The following is a 20,301-nucleotide window of genomic DNA, read 5'->3' as shown; positions in this document are numbered from 1 at the left end:
AGACAGGGATAGAGATGGGAAGGATTTGTAGCAAGCAAACATTCCCTGGAGGACATTTTCTCCTTGTCTGGTTATGTAGGTGGGCTCTAATCTGGCCTTCCAGCCCCGCGGCCCCTGCTCTCCATGTTTCAATCTACAATTCCACTGCAACATGCTGTCAGTTTTCTGCCTTGAGTTGTTGCCACATACTGCTGGGCCAATCTGGATTAATATTATCTACGATAGACTATTGCACGACTTGTCACTTTAAACTGCATACACTCCTTAAACTTTGAGACGCTTTGAATAATTGCCATTGCACTGGACTATCACTCTAATGGGCATGCGAGAAACTGCATCCTTGCACAACTTTGCAAAACTGTGAGTTCTTATAGGGGAAAAAGGTCCCTGTCAATTGACTATTGTTCATTCTTCCTGTTCATTCATTTGGTCTGTTCTTTGTACTCAACACTTTGTACTAGGGCGGAATCAACTACTGGAGACAAATTCCTTTTGTGTTGTTACATACTTAGTCAATAAAGATGATTCTGATTCTTCCTGTGTTTGAGGTCATAAAATCTGACTTGACTGCACCAAAAACTTAGAATGGAGGATTGTGTGTGAAAGCTGGAGGAATGGTGAAACGTGTTTGAAGGAGGGGAATGTTCTTTCATCCTTTGGATTGACCAAGACAATCTGGAATATACTGTATTGGATCAGCCAAGTACTCCTGATGACCAAGGTAGGCACTATTTTTCAAGTGGTTAATTTTTACACTGTCCTACCACCCAGGTTCTCAAAGTACTAGTCCAACCCACATCTCGTCAGTTTAATGAAGAACATGAACATATTCTGTCTCCTAATTGTTTTCTTGTGTCTCTTACCTGGTAGATTAAGTATCATGAAAAGAACTCAGATCCAGATGTCGCAGGAACCGTCGACTTGTTCCTGTTTCAGTCCATTCCCATGAGCTGGAGTGAGCTCACTCTTAACCAGTGACTTGTTATCCTGGAATCTGTCACCCTTTATCAATGGCCTCTCCCCCTTAAGAAGTAATACTGTCATGCTTACAATGGTACACCTGTTCTGTGTACTTGGTATTTCGTCTGTGCGACAGAGTTTCCCTGTTCACCTCACAAGTCTGGAAGTTCTTTTATGCTGGTCTGGGTCAATGAGCAGACTGACCATACCAACCAGCACCTGGAGTCTAAACTACACTGCATGACTGACTCAAACCTTGAGCTCTCATGGGTCAAACACGCAGACAATATGCTGCTGAGTGCTTGATATGTCGCCTTTTCAATACTCCTTGGGCTATCAGACCCCACTGGTGCCTTCACAGGAGAAGAAGTGAGGCGTTCCTTCTCTCGAGGTCTACATGCGGTGGTGTGCCAAAGTGATAAAGAAGTTATTACTATGTTAGTTATCATGATAAAAGTATATCATTACTACTATAGTTGCTGTTAGGATTGTTTTATCATGCGTTTGTTTCTGTTAGTCTTAGTCTGAATTGTTCTCTTTGTGAGCTGCGTGCATGTCTTGAAGTGTGACGCAGTGACACCTGGGAGGCGATGCCCCTGAACACTGGGAAGCGATATCTCCATCCTGGCCTCAGCATGTTTCCCTTCTGATCTTAAGCAGATACTCCTCAACACTAGGAGGAGATAACGCCCTTCTACCGCAGGAGGATACCCCCCAAATGCCATAAACATGTCTTTAAACAATGCCCTGCTTTTTCTCTTGTGGGTTTATCAGGACACTCTTGCTACCTTGAAGAAACATGTACCTTAGTGTTTGTGTGCTGTTGGTGTAGCCATCTGTGTCAGCATTTTCACTGTGTAACCATGTAACCCTTTGACCTGAGAATGCAATAGGGGGGAGCAGAACGGGACTACCACTTTGGGAGTCTGGGGTAGCGCACTCTCACAGTGTGTCCTCCGTCTGTCCCGTGCACGAAAAGACAATCTTGGTTGGTTTGAGTTCTACAGTCCTCAAGCTTGTCTTAGCTGTTTTTCTAGGAACATCTCTGACACAAAGTCTGGAGGTCATCCCGTTCTGACCTGCTTTGTGCCATTTCTAGATCTCAGGTACAGTCTAATCGTCATCACACTCCAGCTGCCCCCTACACAGTTGGACAAAAAGTATGGCTTTGCACATGGAACAGTCTGCTTAAGGTGGTTTCCAAGAACCTTTCAAACCGATTAATTAGAACCTACAAAATTACAGCCGTCGTTAAGCACTGTACAGTCTGCCTGAAAGGTCTACCCACATGTAAAGCATGATTTTTAGTATGTTTTTAACAACAACAACAAAAACAAGGCAGCTGGAATGGACTCATCTGGTTTTTCACCACATGTCATGATGTTGTTTTATATAGATTTTTGCATCTCCCGCCATGAAAATCCTCTCGAGGCATTTGTGTTGGAGAAGAACCAGGAAGTTTTTTACAGTAGTGGGGTTGAGTGTTTATATTGGTTTATACCTATTGTACCAGCGAAAAATTGTTTTTTTCATCATCTTAGCCAAAATGCCGGCTTGTCGTATTGCTGGATTTTTCTCAAACACTCGGGAGGATGGATTCAGTCTTCACACTTTTCCAAAACATCCGGTTCATTGTGAAAAATGGATTACATGTGTGCAAAGGACGAGAGCTTTGTGGGTTCTCACAGTTTATAGGCCACCAGTGTCTGGGCACTAGTTACTTCGCCCAGCATGGGTCCTCCTGAGTACGCCACATACACAAGTCATTTTGAATATTTGATTGGGTTCCTCATCCTCCTGGTCCGTCTGTCGGGGAGTCTGTTGTCATTTAGAAGTGATCCGCCTATCGTCTAATATGGCTCAAAATTATAAGGTAAAATGGCCCCGGTCACTCCATTTGCTTCTGAGATGTTCTCTTCTTCAAAAAGAGCTTCCGTCTTAGAAGCGGCGTCAGAAAAATCTGAAAATCTCTCTTGTTCATCTGCCATAGCAGGTGGCTCAACCTGTTTCTATGGAGACTGTCCCACTGTCACAGCTGTAATTGACGTAGTAGGCAATACAGCTAACACTGGGAAAATTTGCGGATGAATGACACGCTCTCCGCTCATTCTTTTTCCGTGTAGACATTGAAGTGAATAATATTATATGTAGTTTTCAGAACAATATCTATTTTAAAATGTATACTTCAGTTGGGCTTTAAACTCCTCAGATGTCTTCAGGTTAATCCATCTTTCCATGTTTCACAAGTTAAATCATTCTCTTCGAGTCTGTTGTCTCCAGGTTAAGGTTATGGGTTGAATGAGCCGTGTTAAGATGGCCACAAATACATAATGAGCATTCATGATTAAATGTTTATTTTCCCTGCAGTGCAATCTGTAAAGAACAATGCACCACGTTGTACTGCTGTTGTACGATGCCACCTCATATTAAACTTCATTACAAAATTAACAAATTAAGTTTCCTTGCTTTGATGAAATTACAGAAATGAAATAAAGAAATCCCATTTTTTGTGTCATTTTTATTTCGAGGATTCAAAAAAACAACAACAGAATGGAATGTGCATAACGTGCCCATTATCTGAGCACTAAACAGAGTGCAATAAAACACAGCCTGCGTTTATAGAAATAAAAGTACAGCCTTTTGAAAACAGCTACTTTGGTACTGAATACATGCCTATGACAGGATTGTGTTCTTACCTGTTTAATGTGACTTCTGTTTCGGACATCACTGATCACTCTCCTTCCATCTGTGAATGGTTTTCCATGCTTTGTTATCTCCTGGGTTGCTACAAAACTTGTGGCAGAAGTGAAATTTGGAGATGCAATCCACTATTTCAACTTATTTTTGCGCTCCTCTAATTTCTCCAGAAGTAATGCAATCGCACTTTTTCTCTCTTTTCCAACTGGGTACTCAGCTGTAAATGTAGCATGGCTTCCCTGGAAAGGTCTTTCCACATTACTCATTTTGTTATATGACAACTTCTCACTACAAAACGAACATTCAGGCAATCCTTGCGCATTGGCAATGAATGCAAATGATTCGGTCCAAGAAACGTTGAATGTGTTCTCCTCAGTTATTTTTCTCTTTTTCCGCTTGGGAGCAATGGCCCATCACACAGCCGCCGGTTTGTTTACAACAGCCACCTGCCTAGCATCCCGTCCTGCTGATCAAAATGTGTGTCACAGGGTATGACGCAAAATCTATTTGTCTTCACCATCTTTTTCCATTTTCAAACATGAGGACAGCGCTAAAGAGCTGCATGCGGCTCTAGAGCCACGGGTTGCTGACCCCCGTTTTTTTATGTTTAATGAACATTTCGGCAGCACATAGAACTCTCTCTAACAACGACCTGGTGCTCAGCCACACACTCTCCTGCCTAATTTACCTTACACCGGCCCCCTCCGCTCTTAAAGGGGGACACTCACAGTTACAAATGTTACACTTACGCAGCCTATCAATGTGGTTTATAATGACAGCGTCCTTATGCACTGCGCACCACTGGTGCTTTATATAGCAACACAATCTGGGCAACATAGAGCAAAGATGAGCTAGACATGCTTGTTTTTAATCTCAATCATAATGGGAAAAGGAAAAAAAAGAAATACTGTTGCTTTAAGATGCCATGAATGTCAGACTATGTGAATAATGGAAGAAAAAGAGGTGAAATTGGAAAGTGCACGATGAAATGGTGTGTAATGTTAAAATTACACCATGGCACAGCCTGATCGAGGATCAAAGCACAGACAATACAGTGCAAAAAAAAGCTAATTCTCTATTTTAATATTATTATATTTATTCTATTTTAATATTGGAGGCAACATAACATTAACCTTAAAACTGTTTGGGAGCATCATTCAGATTTCAACATGCATTGCTAAATATATTGTGCAAGAAATAATTTGGTTTTACACCAACAAAAACAGACGGGGATATCATTGTAGATTAAAAAAAATAAATGAAACAAAGTGGCTTGGTTTGCAATGTATTTTCTTGTTTGTTGACATTTTCATTGTAAGTTTGCATAAACACAAAATTGTTCTTAAAAATGTTCTGATGGGAATGTAAATGCTGTAATCTGAATCTTTTAATGAGCCATGTAACTTCAATGGATGACACTGATCTGACCACAGTGCATACGTCTGATGTTGCTCACAGTGGTCAAAGGGAGCGCTCACGGGCTTAGTGTGTTGGCTCAGACAGGTAAAAAAAAGAGAGGAAACGTTGGTTGGTACCCATGGGTGGCGAGATACAGGTCTTTGGACCAACTTGAGTCTTATCCTGTCCGTGTGTGTGTGTTTGTGTTTGTCATTGTGCAGTAGTAGCAAGATGAGCAGTGATGGACCATGTGCAAGTAATCTCATCAGTAGCATATTTAATATGGTCCATAACTCCATTCTTTCTCATTCTCAATTCTTAAATAGTACATTCAGCCACTTTCTTTACTATTGTATCATTCTGATATTGACTGTCTTGTTACCTGTTTTTATAAATTTACAAATCCACAATTCTGCTCCCTGCATGCCTCCCTTGCACCATGCACTTGATTAACTTGCAAACCACTTTTCACCAGTAACCACCACCATATCTTCATTACCTTCAATGAATAAACCCATCGTTACATCTGCCACTTCAACTTTATTTCTGCAATACGGGTCCTCCACAAACTCAAAGCCTTAACAAAAGCTGACACACTTGCAGAAGAGCTGACTTAGTTGGAAAACAGGTGAAGAGACGTGTATTTCATTACATACTACCTGTCACTATGTTTGTAGATTAGATGAACGAACGAAGATGTATTTGTAATTAATCATATTTCCAAACAAATTAGATAACAACGGATAATTTCCAAATGCTGAGGATCTCTCCCAGCACACTAGTGTACATCAGCACACTGGTTGGGAATCTCTAGATTAAACTAATTTATCCATCCATCCATTTTCTTAGCCGCTTAACCTCATAAGGGTTGCAGGAGTCCTGGAGCCTATCCCAGCTGTCATCGGGCAGGAGGCAGGGTACACTATTACAGTAACTCACATTTGACGAGCGCGACTGCGCCCACGCGCCTCCGTGCTCGCAAATCTGCACAGTCGAGCACGAAAAATCACGCGCATAAAATTTGTTACCAATACAAAAAATAGATACTGAAAGACATCGCTTATTTTATGTAGTTTTGACATTAATTTATGTGTTTATTTCATAAACATTGTTAACGAAACAAGGTTGCTCCAAAAGAGCCAGTTTTCAGCCGGAAACAGGAAATGCAAGTTTACCGTACTGAGCATGTCCGGAAGTTAGGCCGAAAGCACATGTTCAGAGCTCCTTCACGTACTGTGAGCGCATTTACGTCATCGACATAATGAGCCATGTCAAAGGAAATTCAGTTACACCGGGGGGGTTCATCGCGTCGATCACGAGGCAGTTTGACGTTAGACCAGTGATTTCCAACCTTTATAGAGCCAAGGCACATATTTTACAATTGAAAAATCTAACGCCACACAAACAAAAATAATTGTCACCAAAAACGGATCGCTTAATTACTGAATGTACTTCCTGCCATCTAATAGAACAGGATTTTTTTTGTTGTCTGTCAATGTGCCTCACAGGCATAAATAGATGAATAAAGATACTTTATTTCTTGGAATAATTTTTTTTAGCAATTACAGAAAATTGGTTAACTTCCCACGGCACACCTGAAGAGTGCTAATGGCACACGAATGTACCCCGGCACACTGTCAGGTGTGGCCAATACGTCGAGTGCATGCACATAAAGGCGCGCACTAGCATGGCAGTCCCGCAATGCGTACCCCCCAACCCCCACCCCACAACAATACGTCACGATTGCTGACAGGAATGTTTGTTACAATGTATCCAGCTTGTTGCCACTCATGCCGATTATGTTGAACTAAACTTTCAGCATATTCAAAACATTGCGCGTATAGACCGTTCGTGTTTATTCCGTGACAGGCCAGTGCATTTAACTTTTCTTCAGATAAAGTTTGTCACATCAAGAATTTTTATTGATGAAAAATTTTAAATACCGTTTTATATCAGGTTCTACTAATATCAGTTGAAATTGGAAATTATCATTTCTGAGTTTGAAATTTTTGTTTTCTATGTTAGTTATGTATTTGTTCATTTTATTTTTAATTTACAGTTGTTATATTAATCCTGTAAGTTATTTTAAGGTCTTGAGATTCCATCCCTAATCACACCCGCAACTTTATCTGCGAGCATGACTGACCACACCTGTACATTTTTCAAATGTGAGTGACTGCAATTATGCTGCACACAAATGGAATAAGTTGCCAACAGAGGTGAGGTCAGCCTGAAGTGTAAATGTTTTTAAATTCAGGTTGAAAACTTCTTTTTTGTCATGCTTTTTAGAGTATTTTAACTTTTTCATCATATCACTTGCACTGTATGCGGTTGTAATTTTTTTTTATAGATTTTGTTGTCATTTGTATTCTTTTTATCCCATTTTAAAATGTTTTATCTCTTTGTTTTCAAATGCTTTTAATCAAGTAAAGCACATTGCGTTACCTTGTGTCTGAAATGCGCTATACAAATAAATTGGCATTGCTTTGGTTTACTTTTTCTTCTGAAGTAGGCACCTGGATTTTGCATTTTCATACATTAATAACACAAACTACATCACATTTGCACGCATCCAAGTGCACACACATACACACAACACACACGCGCACACACACACAACACACAAACACTGGAGAAGGCTGGAGGATGTCTGATAAAGCTACTAGTATATCTGTCTGTGGCACTGGTGGTGGTTCATTTAGGAGACCAACTGCTCTTATACAATATTCTTGACACAATATATTGTTTTATTTTCCACCCAAACCATATATTGTATATAGATAGACACACAGATACCATATGTTCGGGATGACAAAGCAGACCGGTTAATAAGCCGTGGCCACTCTGTGAAGCGTTTGTTCCATACACTTGGCATGCCTGACCAAATTCCACTGATATATACCGTACGTACCGAAATTAGATATTCACACCGAAACACTTTGTATAAGTTTATTTTCATACCTTGTTTCCAAATAGTGACCATAACACAGCCGTAAAATGACTCAACCATAACGGAAAAGTCACTATTTTTATACCCCCTCTTCCTGTGACAATGACCTGAAGCAGATAGCCAGGAAAACCAAGGGTTGGCTACGTAAGAAGCATATCAAGGTTCTGGAGTGGCACAGCCAATCTCCAGACCTAAACCCAATAGAAAATCTTTGGAGGGAGCTGAAACTCCGTGTTTCTTAGAGACAGCCCATAAACCTGTCTGATCTAGAGAAGATGTGTGGAGGAGTGGGCCAAAATCCCTCCTGCAGTGTGTGCAAACCTGGTGAACCTCTACAGGAAACATTTGACCTCTGTAATTGCAAACAAAGGCTACTGTACTAAATATTAACATTGGTTTTCTCAGTTGTTCAAATACTTTGCAGCTGGATCACACAAATAAATCGCTGAAAAAAAAAATCATACATTGTGATTTCTGGATTTTTCTTTTTAGATTATCTCTCTCACAGCGGACATGCACTAACAATGAAAACTTCAGACCCCTCCATGATTTCTAAGTGGGAGAACATGCAGTATAGCAGGATGTTCAAATACTTAATTTTTTCACTGTACATATTGGCTGGTGTGACCCTGGGTCTTGTAAGATAATGAGAATCAGATTCAGCTTTATTGGCCAAGTATGTAACAATACACAAGGAGTTTGTCTCTAGTAGTTGGAGCCGGCCTAATACGACACAAAATAAGATCAATAAGAAATCACAGTTGTGCAAAGTTGTGCAAGGATGCAGTCTTCTAGCAGTTAGAGGGCCCATTAGAGCGATATTCGAGTGGAATGACCATTGTGTAAAAGGCGTCAAGACTTCAAGGAGCGTATGCATTTTAAAATGACGAGTCGTGCGAGAGTCCATCGAATATAATACTAATATTGATTGGTCCAGCAGGGTGTGACTTTTCTGCCATTATTAAATCCTGTGTTGACATAGTGTTCTGGGTTATTATGTTTTTACATGATGAACTCTCTCCTGACAACCTCCTCCAGACAACATGGTTCTTTTACCTGCTACCATCATGAGTTGTATCATAAATAAAGACTGGTGAGCCTGTGCCACAAGCAGGCATAAAAGCCCAACCCATTATGTTACTTATACCGTGTTTCAGAGATGACATTGTGTGTATTAGATCATATGCACATCCTTTCTTTCTCCATACTTTGGCCTTTCCGGCACTTTGCTAGAGGTTAATCTTAGTCTCAAGAGCCCAAAAACATTTTTTGCAAAACGTTTTGTGACTCATCTCTATACTTTTAAAAAAATCCAATCTGCCCTTTTGATTCTTTTTGCTGATGAGTGACACTTTCACCCCTGCCCTGTGGAGGTTGGCAGTGATGTCACTGACTGCTGTCTTTGGCTCTCACAATGTTTCTGTCATCAACTGCTGTTTATAGCCTTGGTCGACCTGTTTGATCTGTTGCTCAGTACACTATTAGTTTTTCTTACTCAGGTCATTCCAAATGGTTCGTTTGGCTATATCCAATGTTTGTGCAACAGCTCTGATCAATTTTCCATCTTCACTTAGCTTACAACATAGTTTGCTTTTCTTCCATAGACAGGTCTCTGGTCTTCATGTATGCCTAACAGCAATTGCAGTTGTCACTTGTGAAACCCAAAGCCCAAAAATGTTTACAGTAAAAAAAAAAAAAACAACAACAAAAACACATAACCAATCACTGATCTGATTAAAAGATAGACGTGTCTATTTACATTACGTGTTCATTTATTTTATATACTTCTCTACTGTATATCAGTACGTATCTTAGAGCCCAAGTGTCATCCCTATAAACATTCTAAAATAGATATTGAAATGAAAAATACATTTTACATTATTCACTTCAATGTCTATACGAAAAAATAAATATGAACGGAGCGCGTGTCATCCATGCGCGTTGCGGAAGTGTCATTCAACATGCAAGTGGTCGCCATAATGGCTGCATCTACTCCCCGTGACGTCACCCCGGACATTCACCATTGAAAACACGCTGTCGCCCCTGCTATGGGACACGCCCCTTTATACACAAGCTCTTTTCGAAGAAGAGAACATCTCACAACCGACTGAAGTGACCGGGGCAATATTACCCTATAGTTTCGAGCTATATTTAGATGATATGCGGATCACTTCTAAATAACAACAGACACCCAGAGAGTATGTATGAGCCAGCCCGGCCGAAGCGGCTTGAAGGACACAGAAGCTTGGCCAAAGCCGTGATCAGCGGACATGGCGCTGACGGGCACATCGACACATTTAGCACTTATGACTTACAGACGTGGATCTTTTGTTACGTTCTGAAAGGATTACATCCTCCCCTCCAACTATTGTTTATTTTAGTACCTCTATACACACCTACCTGTCATTTGGAACCCACAAAACTCACGTCCTTTGCACCCATGCAATCCATTTTTCAAGACGAACCGGGTCTCTCGGAAACTTATGAAGGGTAAATCCATCTTCTCGAGTGTTCGAGCAATGCAACGAGCCGGAATTTTGGCAAACACGAAGGAACAACGAGCTACCTTCCAGCTGGTAAAACTGGTATAAACATACGAGAACGCTTGAGTGCGCTTCTGCCCTTAACATCACTTCCTGCTTCTTGTCAAAAACAAATCCCTCAAGAGGATTTTCATGGCGGGAGTTAGAAAAAGCCATATACATCAAAATCATGTTTTGTGGTGAAAATATGGATGGGTCCATACCAGTTGCTGTCTTTTCATTAATAACATACTAAAAATCCTCCATTTCATGAAAGTGGCACTTTAAAAATTCTCTCGCATTTTAGACTAAATTCAAGGATTGGCTACTAGCATAAGCTTCAGTCAAATCAACATTAAAACATAACCCTGACATAAATAATGGGTGCTAATTTATTGTCCAAAAAAATACTTTCCCAAATACTGGTAATGACATGGTTACGCTCACTTTTTCACTGTCCTTGCTGTATGGATAATTGTTGTCCAGAGTATGCATCGGTTTGGCTTTTCTTGCTTTTTCCCTCCCTTTCCCTTCCCCCCAAATTGTGATGCTTGAACGTGGTGTGCTCCTTGTGTACACTCTTCAGGTGCTCAATCAAATTTGTTGTTAATACATGTAGATGACGTTCCCCACGATGTACTTCAGTTGTGCAAAGATTGTAAATAACTTACATGTTTTTTTTTGTGTGACACCGAAAAATAGTCCCAGGCTGATGACATCTTTTTTTCACTAACAAGCTTGAAAAAAACCTTCATTGGTCATCAGTTACAGGACTACGCCACAAGACACATGACAAGGCAAAAAATAAGCCAGGTGTTGGATTAATATGTCACAGCGACACGGAGTAAATGTCTTTTGAGGAGCCGATCAATGACGTCATTGATTGGATTGGCAAATTATGCAATGAATGCCGATTAGCTGATCAGCAATAAAATACCAATTATCATCTGATACCGATCAACTCAATCAGAGTAGTGTAAAGTCTACTTGAAACACCTGTCACTCATGTGTTCTAGCATTTTTGCTCACTTGAAAGGTTGATGGCTTCAAACAAAAAGTGCGGTGTCCTTTGTTGTTTAATACATCTAGATGTAAATACCCTGAAATAAAAGATGGAATTTTGAACTTCTTGTCATTCCAATACTTTTAGAGAGGAATGTCCTTTCCCTCTCTTTCTCTCCCTCTCGCTCTCTCATTCATTTTCATTCTCCCATGGAAGGGTCTAAAACACCTGACTGATTATTTGGATGATTGAGTGAATACTTTTGGCAATGTAGTGTATATTTCCATGTGAAATAACATGGGATCAGTGTTGGGGAAGTTCATTTTCTCTGCAAACAAGATCAAAGTTCAGTTCATTCCAAAATTGTAAACAGTGGTGTGACTGGTTAGAGTATCTGCCTCAGAGTTCTGAGGACCAGGGTTTAAATCCCGGCCTCCGCTGTGCGGAGTTTGCATGTTCTCCCATGCCTGCTTGGGTTTTCTCCAGGCACTTCGGTTTCCTCCCACATCGCAAAAACATGTATTAATTGGAGATTCTAAATTGGCTAGTAACTGGTTCAGGGTGTTCACTGCCTCCTGCTCAAAGATAGCTGAGATCGGCTCCAGCACTCATGCGACCCTTGTGAGGATAAGCAGTTCAGAAAATAGATGGATGTTGCTGATGGGCAATTACCCTCCAAATAGTGGCATTGCTGTCACCCATTCAGTTTACACTACAAGCTAGCTGCAGCTTTGTCCTTACAATCTAAAAAACATCAGGAAAAACATGTCTGAATCTGATTATTTTAAATGAGAAATGTAAACAAACACAGGATTTTTGTCCATGATAGGCAAAAATCACAACACTGTATGACAGGAACGATGGTGAAAGGACACTCTTCATGTTGCATTCCTCGCAGGCTGACTATATAATACTCATTAATTAATTACTTATTTGGCGGCACGGTGGGGCAACTGGTTAGATCGGTGCCATCACAGTTCTGAGGTCCGGGGTTCAAATCCCAGCCCCGCCTGTGTGGAGTTTGCATGTTCTCCCCATGCCTGTGTGGGTTTTCTCCAGGAACTCATGTTTCCTCCCACGTCCCAAAACCATGCATTATTTGGAACGCTTGCATCATATCAACTAGCTCGGAACATTGCACGGGCCAAAAAGCCATACAATTCAGGGCAAGTTATTATAAAATGCCTCGGTGACGTCGCTGAAATCTTGTGTCCTGAAAACAAAAATCCTAAACAAATGGTATCAGAGCTTCAACTGTCCCGCCACACTGAACAGAGAATATCAGACATTTGCATGAGTACTGAGTCACAGTTGCACTCAGACCTCCAATCATGTTAGTAGTCTAGTGTTGCATTTCCAACCTTTATAGAGCCAAGGCACATATTTTACAATTGAAAAATCCCACGGCACACCAACAAAAGTAAATGTCACCAAAAATGGATCAATTAATTACTGTATGTACTTCCTGCCATCTAATAGAAGACTTTTTTGTTACATCTGTCATTGTGCCTCACTGGCATAAATACATTAATAAAGATATATTATTTCTTGGAATAAATATTTTTTTTAGCAATTACATAAAATTGGATAACTTCCCACAGCACACCTGAAGAGCCCTCACGGCACACTAATATACCCTATACACTAATATACAAACGCTTAGCTTTTTCCCTTTCTTTCCACCTTCTCCGGGCTGAATTTGGGCTAGCAAGCTTTTGTCTGAGGTGCGCGAAAGACGGGTGTGTAAAGGAGGGAGGAGGGATTCTTCAGCATGACCCTCATCCAGAGAAATTCAGGGGAACTCTATTACTTCTGAAACAATAAATATTCAAATTAACACGACGACTGAGATATGCACTGCATGCCACACGTGTTTTCCCATTCTTTGGGTGGGGGGGCGCCGGTGGCAGCTTCTCAGCCCACCACCCGTCTTCTTAATCTCTGGCAGGCAGAAGCAGCAGCCCACGACTGTCACGAACATTAGAATGGTTTGAGAGGAAAAGCCATGTGGTGCAGCTCATCACTCGTGGCAAGAGCACATAACACTCTCAGCCCCCATAATGATCACGCCTTCGCACACATCACCCTCTCGTCCCCCCCCCCCCCCCCACACACACACACACATCACTTCCTCCAGCGCCTATGAAAGACAAGAGTCGGCTGTGTTTGCTGAGGTCGAAAGACATTCATCATGGATCGGTTTTCGATGTTTAATCATCAAGGTTTCATAACATCCTTGACTCCAATTTGCTAAAGGCAAACTAGCACGAAGGGGTACAGTCGGCTCATACATTGAATGTCCCCCCTTGAATAAGTATAGGAATCTTCTTCTTGTGCTACCAAAAGCAAAAACCTTTTCAGTGTTCAGCTGTGCTTCCCAATGCAACCACTAGTCACTACAAAAATAGATTCCGAGCAAAAACACATGAATCTTACCTCCCTTGTGGCGGTGTATAAGTTGTTTAGAAGTCCATCATGCAAAACTAAGTTTTGTGAGGGAGAAGATGACGCAACAGGCAACAATAATAACGGGGAAACAATGCGGACGAAAATTGGGAGGAAAAAAAAAGAAAGACTGAGTGACACGGACTTGCAGAGACTCCTCGTTTGAGCAAGAGGGTCTGTTAAAAAAACACTCACACACACATACGCAAGCTAACTCTCCCTTGCCTTCCTCTCCAGCTTGACGTCACTCCGTCACGTGACCTCACGCTGGAGTGGAGGGGAAATGCAAAAGGGAGGGGAAAGGCTGAGAGAAAAATGACACAAGCCTGCATTACCATAGCAACAGGGACACTGCTCTTCAATTATTTCAATAGGTCAACTTACACACACAAACGAACACACTGAGGAGAGCTGGCAAAATGACAGACTCCTTTATACAACCTGTTAAGGGAAAACTGTTCTAATTATTTTCATTTCGGGTAGTCCTGTTCGGGGTCGCCACATTTGTCATCTTTTTCCATCTAAGCCTACCTTGTGCCGCTTCCTCTCTAACACACACTGTCTTCATGTCCTCTCTCACAGCATCCATCAACCTTTTCTTTGGTCTTCCTCTCGGTCTTTTGCCTGGCAGCTCCATCCTCAGCACCCTTCTATACTCACTTTCTCGCCTCTGAACATGTCCAAACCATCTAAGTCTGCTCTCTCTAACCTTGTCTCCAAAACATCCAATTTTGGCTGTCCCTCTAATGAGCTCATTTCTAATCCTATCCAATCTGTTCACTCCAAGCGAGACCCTCAGCATCTTCATTTCTGCTACCCCCAGTTCTGCTTCCTGTTATTTCTTCAGTGCCACTGTCTCTCATCTGTACATCTTGGCCGGCCTCACCACTGTTTTATAAATTTTGCCCTTCAGACTAGCGGAGATTCTTCTGTCAAATAGAACACCAGACACGTTCTGCCAACTGTTCCACCCCGCTTGGACCAATTCCTTCACTTCCTTACCACACTCTCCATTGCTCTGTATCGTTGACCCCAAGTATTTGAAGTTGTCCACCTTCGTTATCTCTTCTCGCTGGAGCTTCACTCTTCCTCTTCTGTCCCTCACATTCATGCACATATATTCGGTTTTACTTCGGTTAATCTTCATTCCTCTCCTTTCCAGTGCGTGCCTCCATCTTTTTAATTGTTCCTCCACCTGCTCCCTGCTTTCACTGCAGATCACAATATCATCTGCGAACATTATGGTCCAAGGGAATTCCAGTCTAACCTGATCAATCAGCCTATCCATTACCACAGAGAACAGGAGGGGGCTCAATGCGGATCTCTGATGCAGTTCCACCTCCACCTTAAATTCTTCTGCCACACCTACGGCACATCTCACCGCTGTTCTGCTACCCTCTGTCATGATCCTGCCGCTCCAGCGTGGGCTGTGCGGGTGCCCGCGCGGTTGCGCTGATTGGTAGGCGCACACCTGCGCCTCATGCGGGCTGATTATCCTGTCTATTTATATGACCCCGATGACGACTGGTCCACGCCAGATCTTTGAGGTTCATGTCCTGTTCGAGTACTCCTGTATCCCTGATCGTGTGTACCGACCTCCGACAGTTCTCCGACCAACCCCGTAAGCCTGACTCCTTTGACACATCTGCCTGCTTTGATTGTTCTCCCGTGTACCGACTCCTGCCTGCCCGCTGACCTGCTCTCTACGCCCGACGTCCCAAAAACCGCTGCTGCACCTGACTGCCTTCCCGATCTGCGACCATTGAATAATAAACGTTTCTCCCCAAACTACCTTGCATCTTCCGAGCCTTGCATTTGGGTCCTACCTCCGTTCCAATGGCCCGTGACAGAATCAGTCACAATTTGGGTCATGCAAAGAGACATGAATGCCATGGAATGCCACGGAGAACAGAGAGAATCAAATGTGTCCTGCCCAGAGCTAAAATAGAGTCAAGAATTAAAGCCATCATGATACAGTGCACAACAGGTTCTGTGACTGAAGAGTAAGTGGCTGAATTATTTCAAATAAATTCTGGGATCTAAAATGACTGATAGCGTATGTCGTGTGAGGATATTCTACTTCTGTGGGAATTTGCAGAGATAATAATCATAAGTAGCAGAAAATTTCAAATTGACCTCTAAAATGTTTGTATTTTGTAACAAATCATGGAAAATTCAATACATTTTTGACAGCATAAATTTCTGGCATTGGAAAATCTGCTAAATTTAAATTTGTATAAAATTCCCAAGTTATACATGTGTACAAATAAGTTACTATAAAATGTGACAGGCAACTATTTACCAATGTGTTCCATCCACAGTTCTTTTGATATACTAATGTGTTCCATCCACAGTTCTTTGGTCATTGACTGCAAAGTCTTTTTTATGATTTGTACAAAATACTAATACTAATTAAATAATAGCTACCATGACTAACCAGATCAGTCATTGTTTTTGCAAAAAAAAAGACATTACTACAATCAAAACATTCTCGAAAACTAAAAAAACCCAACATTTATGATTTGCATGCCCCTGCGTCTAACTGAATACATATTTGAAAGGGCCGTGTTGAAAGTAAAGCAGAGTGGGGCTCAATTAGTGTGGTAATTCATTCTGTGAAAAAAAAAAAAAAAAAAAAAACAAGTGTCAATGAGGTGGCTGAAACTCACAAATACTAATTTGCTCTGAAAAAAAAAATCTGAATAATGGTCATTCATTCTAGACATCATTTAGAAGAATGGCATACTTTGATTTAAACATTTAGAGAAGTGCAGAAAATGATGGGATGTATGGCTAAAATCTCAAATGCATTAAAATGGAAAGTAAAACTCGACACGAGTAAAAGAATGAAACCCCTTGAATGGATCAAATATTCAGATTTTCAACAATTCATTTCTCCTTGTGAGGCAATTAAAAACAGCCAAAAGTCGAGCCTATGATCAAAAATGATCTGGAGTTACTGGTGAATACTTTGACAATTAGAAGACGTTTAGGTGACGCTAATCAATCCACAAAAAGCACCTGTAAAGTCCCTTTGTTATGCTGAAGAAGTTACAATGTGCCTTAGTACATGTCCACTGGCCAAAAGACAAATGCAGAAATATTTTCTAGACTGATTAAAGTAAAATAGATCTTTTTTTGGGTTCCAAGGGCTAGAGTTGGTTTGTCAGATGATCAGGAAACACTGAACTCGCATACCAGGTATCATGGATCTGATTCCATACATCACAATACTTTGAGAGATTATGTTGCCTTATGTTGCGGTTAAGTGCTCTTCTTGCTCTCATCACCCTTCCAATAGTGACACATGACAGTAAATACACATTTGTCAGAATATTAAATAGGAATAAAAACATACCAATATATTATTTCATGTCAAACTAAAAAGTTAAAGAGACTTTGACAGACTTATTTGTTGTGGATAAAATTTAAAAAAATGAATCAATCTAAGCCTGGAGGTTGATGTTATAAAAATAACATGTTTGTTGTACATCTTTATTTACATTTATTAAGAATAACATATTTTCTCTTGTTATTTTTGTAGCTATTTCTAAAAATCATAAATACAATTCAAATGCAGATCCCAAATCCCTTAAAGCATCTCATCGCTAGAGGCAAGGAATGAAACTTCTTGATGATTTCTCAAACTGAATGGTAAAGTAAAATGGGACAAAAGGGAAAATTTGGCTTGGTCATTGTGTAAAATCCAGATGAAATCTTCTGTCACTGAATCAATTTGACACCTAACGTGTAAACTATAGACATAGATTCTGATGTCAAGAAATGCTATATTATTACATCAAATAATGTATGGAGCAGTCATGCTACAACCTCTGAGGGATGGGGAGGACAATATAGGAGAGGACTAGACAGAACCGGGACAACAACAGAAGAAGCATGCAAGATAATGGAACAAGGTGTATATTGTTAACCCGAGCCACAACCCTCTGATATGAAATTCTTAGAATGAATGTTCATATTTGTTTGGCAAAGTTCACCCTTGGAGATTTGCTTGCAGTTCGGTATAAATGTACTTTGCACCCTTTGACCTCTCTGTTTCCAGTGTGCCTTCATCTAATACCTGAATCTCTCATGATCCTGCCGCTCCAGCCCGGGCTGTGTGGGTGCCCGTGCGGCCGCGGTAATTGGGAGGCACACAGCTGCGCCTCATGCGGGCTGATTATCCCGTGTATATATAGGACCCCGATGATGACTGGTTCTCCGCCAGATCATTGAGGTTCATGTCCCGTTCCAGCACTCCGGTATCCCTGATCGACCACCCGTGTGTACCGACCTTCGCCTGTTCTCCGACCAACCCCGTAAGCCTGACTCCTTTGACGCTCTTGCATACTTTGCTTGTTCTCCCGTGCACCGACTCCTGCCTGCCCGCTGACCTGCTCTCTACGCCCGACATCCCAACTACCACTGCTGCACCTGACTGCCTGCCTGATCCCCGACCATTTAATAATAAACGTTTTTCCTCAAACTACCTTGCATCTCCCGAGTCCTGCATTTGGGTCCTACCTCCGTTCCAATGGCCCGTGACAGAATCAGACTACAAGACAATTTGGGTCATGGCAATGTCAGATTAATGCTATAAAATGTTGCCATATCACTGGCAGACAATGGCAACACCACACATTTATTCACCATACCCCTCTTTAATGATCACTGGAGTTTAACAAAAAGAAAGAAAAGTGGCTGATAGGAGCTGATTGGTCAACACAAAGAAGGAGGGTAAACGTGAATAGGTGGATACAACCAACGAAATGAGCACACGAGATATGGAACACAGGAAAAACAAAAACAACCCAAACAAAAACTGAGAACATAACAGTACACATACACACAGCCCCACACCACCACCTTCAGAAGTCGGCCCAGAGGAGGGCACGGAAAAGGGCACGGAGTCACCCATCAGGGTCAGTCTGGTGGCCTTCCACTCAAAGGGAGATGCTTGGCTTGGCAGTTCCGGAGGTTGGCCAGGATCGAAGCACCTGTATCTTTACATGGTTTTTCTGGTGGACGTCCTTGATGACAATGGAAAAGCAGGAGCCAGGCAAAAGGGCCAGGTGGAAGCTGGTTATCGGGGGATGCCAGAACAGAAACCGGCAGCTGCCGCACATGTTGAGCGTCGCCGGAACAGGAGCTTGAGGTGGCCTGATGTAGCTGCCTCCTCAGCCTGCCACCGGTGATGCTTGATAGGAGTGGATACGAAAAGGGCAGAGTGCACAGGGACAAGGGAAGGTAAACTAGGAAATACGTAAAATGCGACACGAGTGGCTGGAGGGAGCTGATTGGTCAACACAAGGGAGGAGGATAAACGAGAACAGGTGAAAACAACCAACAAAAGGAGCACAGGAGACATTGAATGCTGGAGAAACAAAACCAACCCACCCAACCAAAACTGAGAACATGACAATAAACATGGCAATAATTAATGGAATATAGAACTCACGTGTCCCCACCTGTGTGCGTGTGTGTTTGTGTGCGTAGTGTGAGTTTGTCTGTGTGTGCGCGCGTGTGTGTGTGTGCATGTGTGTGTGTGTGTGTGTGTGGTGTGTGTGTGTGTCTGTGGCAGGAGAGTGGGCAACAGTCACAAGATGGAATTCCTCCCTGTTGAAGATGCAGGACGCAACAGCCTGGGTGGAGGAGAAAACAACTTCACTCCCAAATGAAATTAGTCAAAGGTTCCTTTGAAAAACAAAACAATCCCACACAGTTTCTTTTTTTTTTAAACACAGGCCTAATTAAAAACATCGTCTGGATGCAACTGAAATCAGTTAAGTAAAATTGAGCAAGTGTGAAACCTTGACTTAAAGTTGCATAGTCAAAAGTAAAACCTGGAATATCACAAATGTGATTTTTTTTAAACTAGAGATGTGTGTATTGTCTTGCACTGTTGCCTCTGACCACTGTATGAAGTTTTCAACAATGTTATTTTGGTTGCCAGGCTCTCAACTGTTGAACAATTTAAACAAATGTACAAGAGTAGCATCCCTACATGAAGGCACTGCTAACTGCACACTGTGTAAATGGCTAAAAGTTTTGAAAATTGCTCAACAGGTTGTACAGTGTTAACATTAATGATTGAGCTCAGTGTGTGGATGATCAGGGGTTAGTTATCATCCACGGGTGTTTCCTACTGTGTACTAGAGATGAGGCTGGCAACCAATTAAAAAAAAAAAGATTCTCATTAAGAATACTAATTGTTTGGAATTGGTCGTTGTGAACAAAATGAAGTACACTACATGACTGCCGTCAGTGGAGGCACCGGCAATTCATAAATTACGCCATTTTAGAGCAAGATTCACACAGCCCTCTGC

The 20,301-nt window shown here is 41.6% G+C and overlaps 1 protein-coding gene across 5 annotated transcripts in view; it reads right to left on the bottom strand.

Moving 5' to 3' along the window:
- The window catches only part of LOC133500554 (neurocalcin-delta), a 121,275-nt gene that overhangs the window by 74,011 nt on the left and 26,963 nt on the right, over nt 1-20,301 (bottom strand). For 4 of the 5 annotated variants that reach the window (XM_061819374.1, XM_061819375.1, XM_061819371.1 and 1 more), the window contains exon 1: nt 13,967-14,239. The exons of the other annotated variant lie outside the window; for it this stretch is intronic. The gene's annotated coding sequence lies outside the window, so the exon portion shown is untranslated. Of the gene's footprint in view, nt 1-13,966; nt 14,240-20,301 lie in introns of those variants that run through there. 5 annotated transcript variants of the gene reach the window in all.

Source organism: Syngnathoides biaculeatus, chromosome 5, assembly GCF_019802595.1.
Source record: "Syngnathoides biaculeatus isolate LvHL_M chromosome 5, ASM1980259v1, whole genome shotgun sequence".
Classification (NCBI taxonomy): Eukaryota; Metazoa; Chordata; class Actinopteri; order Syngnathiformes; family Syngnathidae; genus Syngnathoides; species Syngnathoides biaculeatus.
This window is presented reverse-complemented; position numbering and strand designations above follow the sequence as displayed.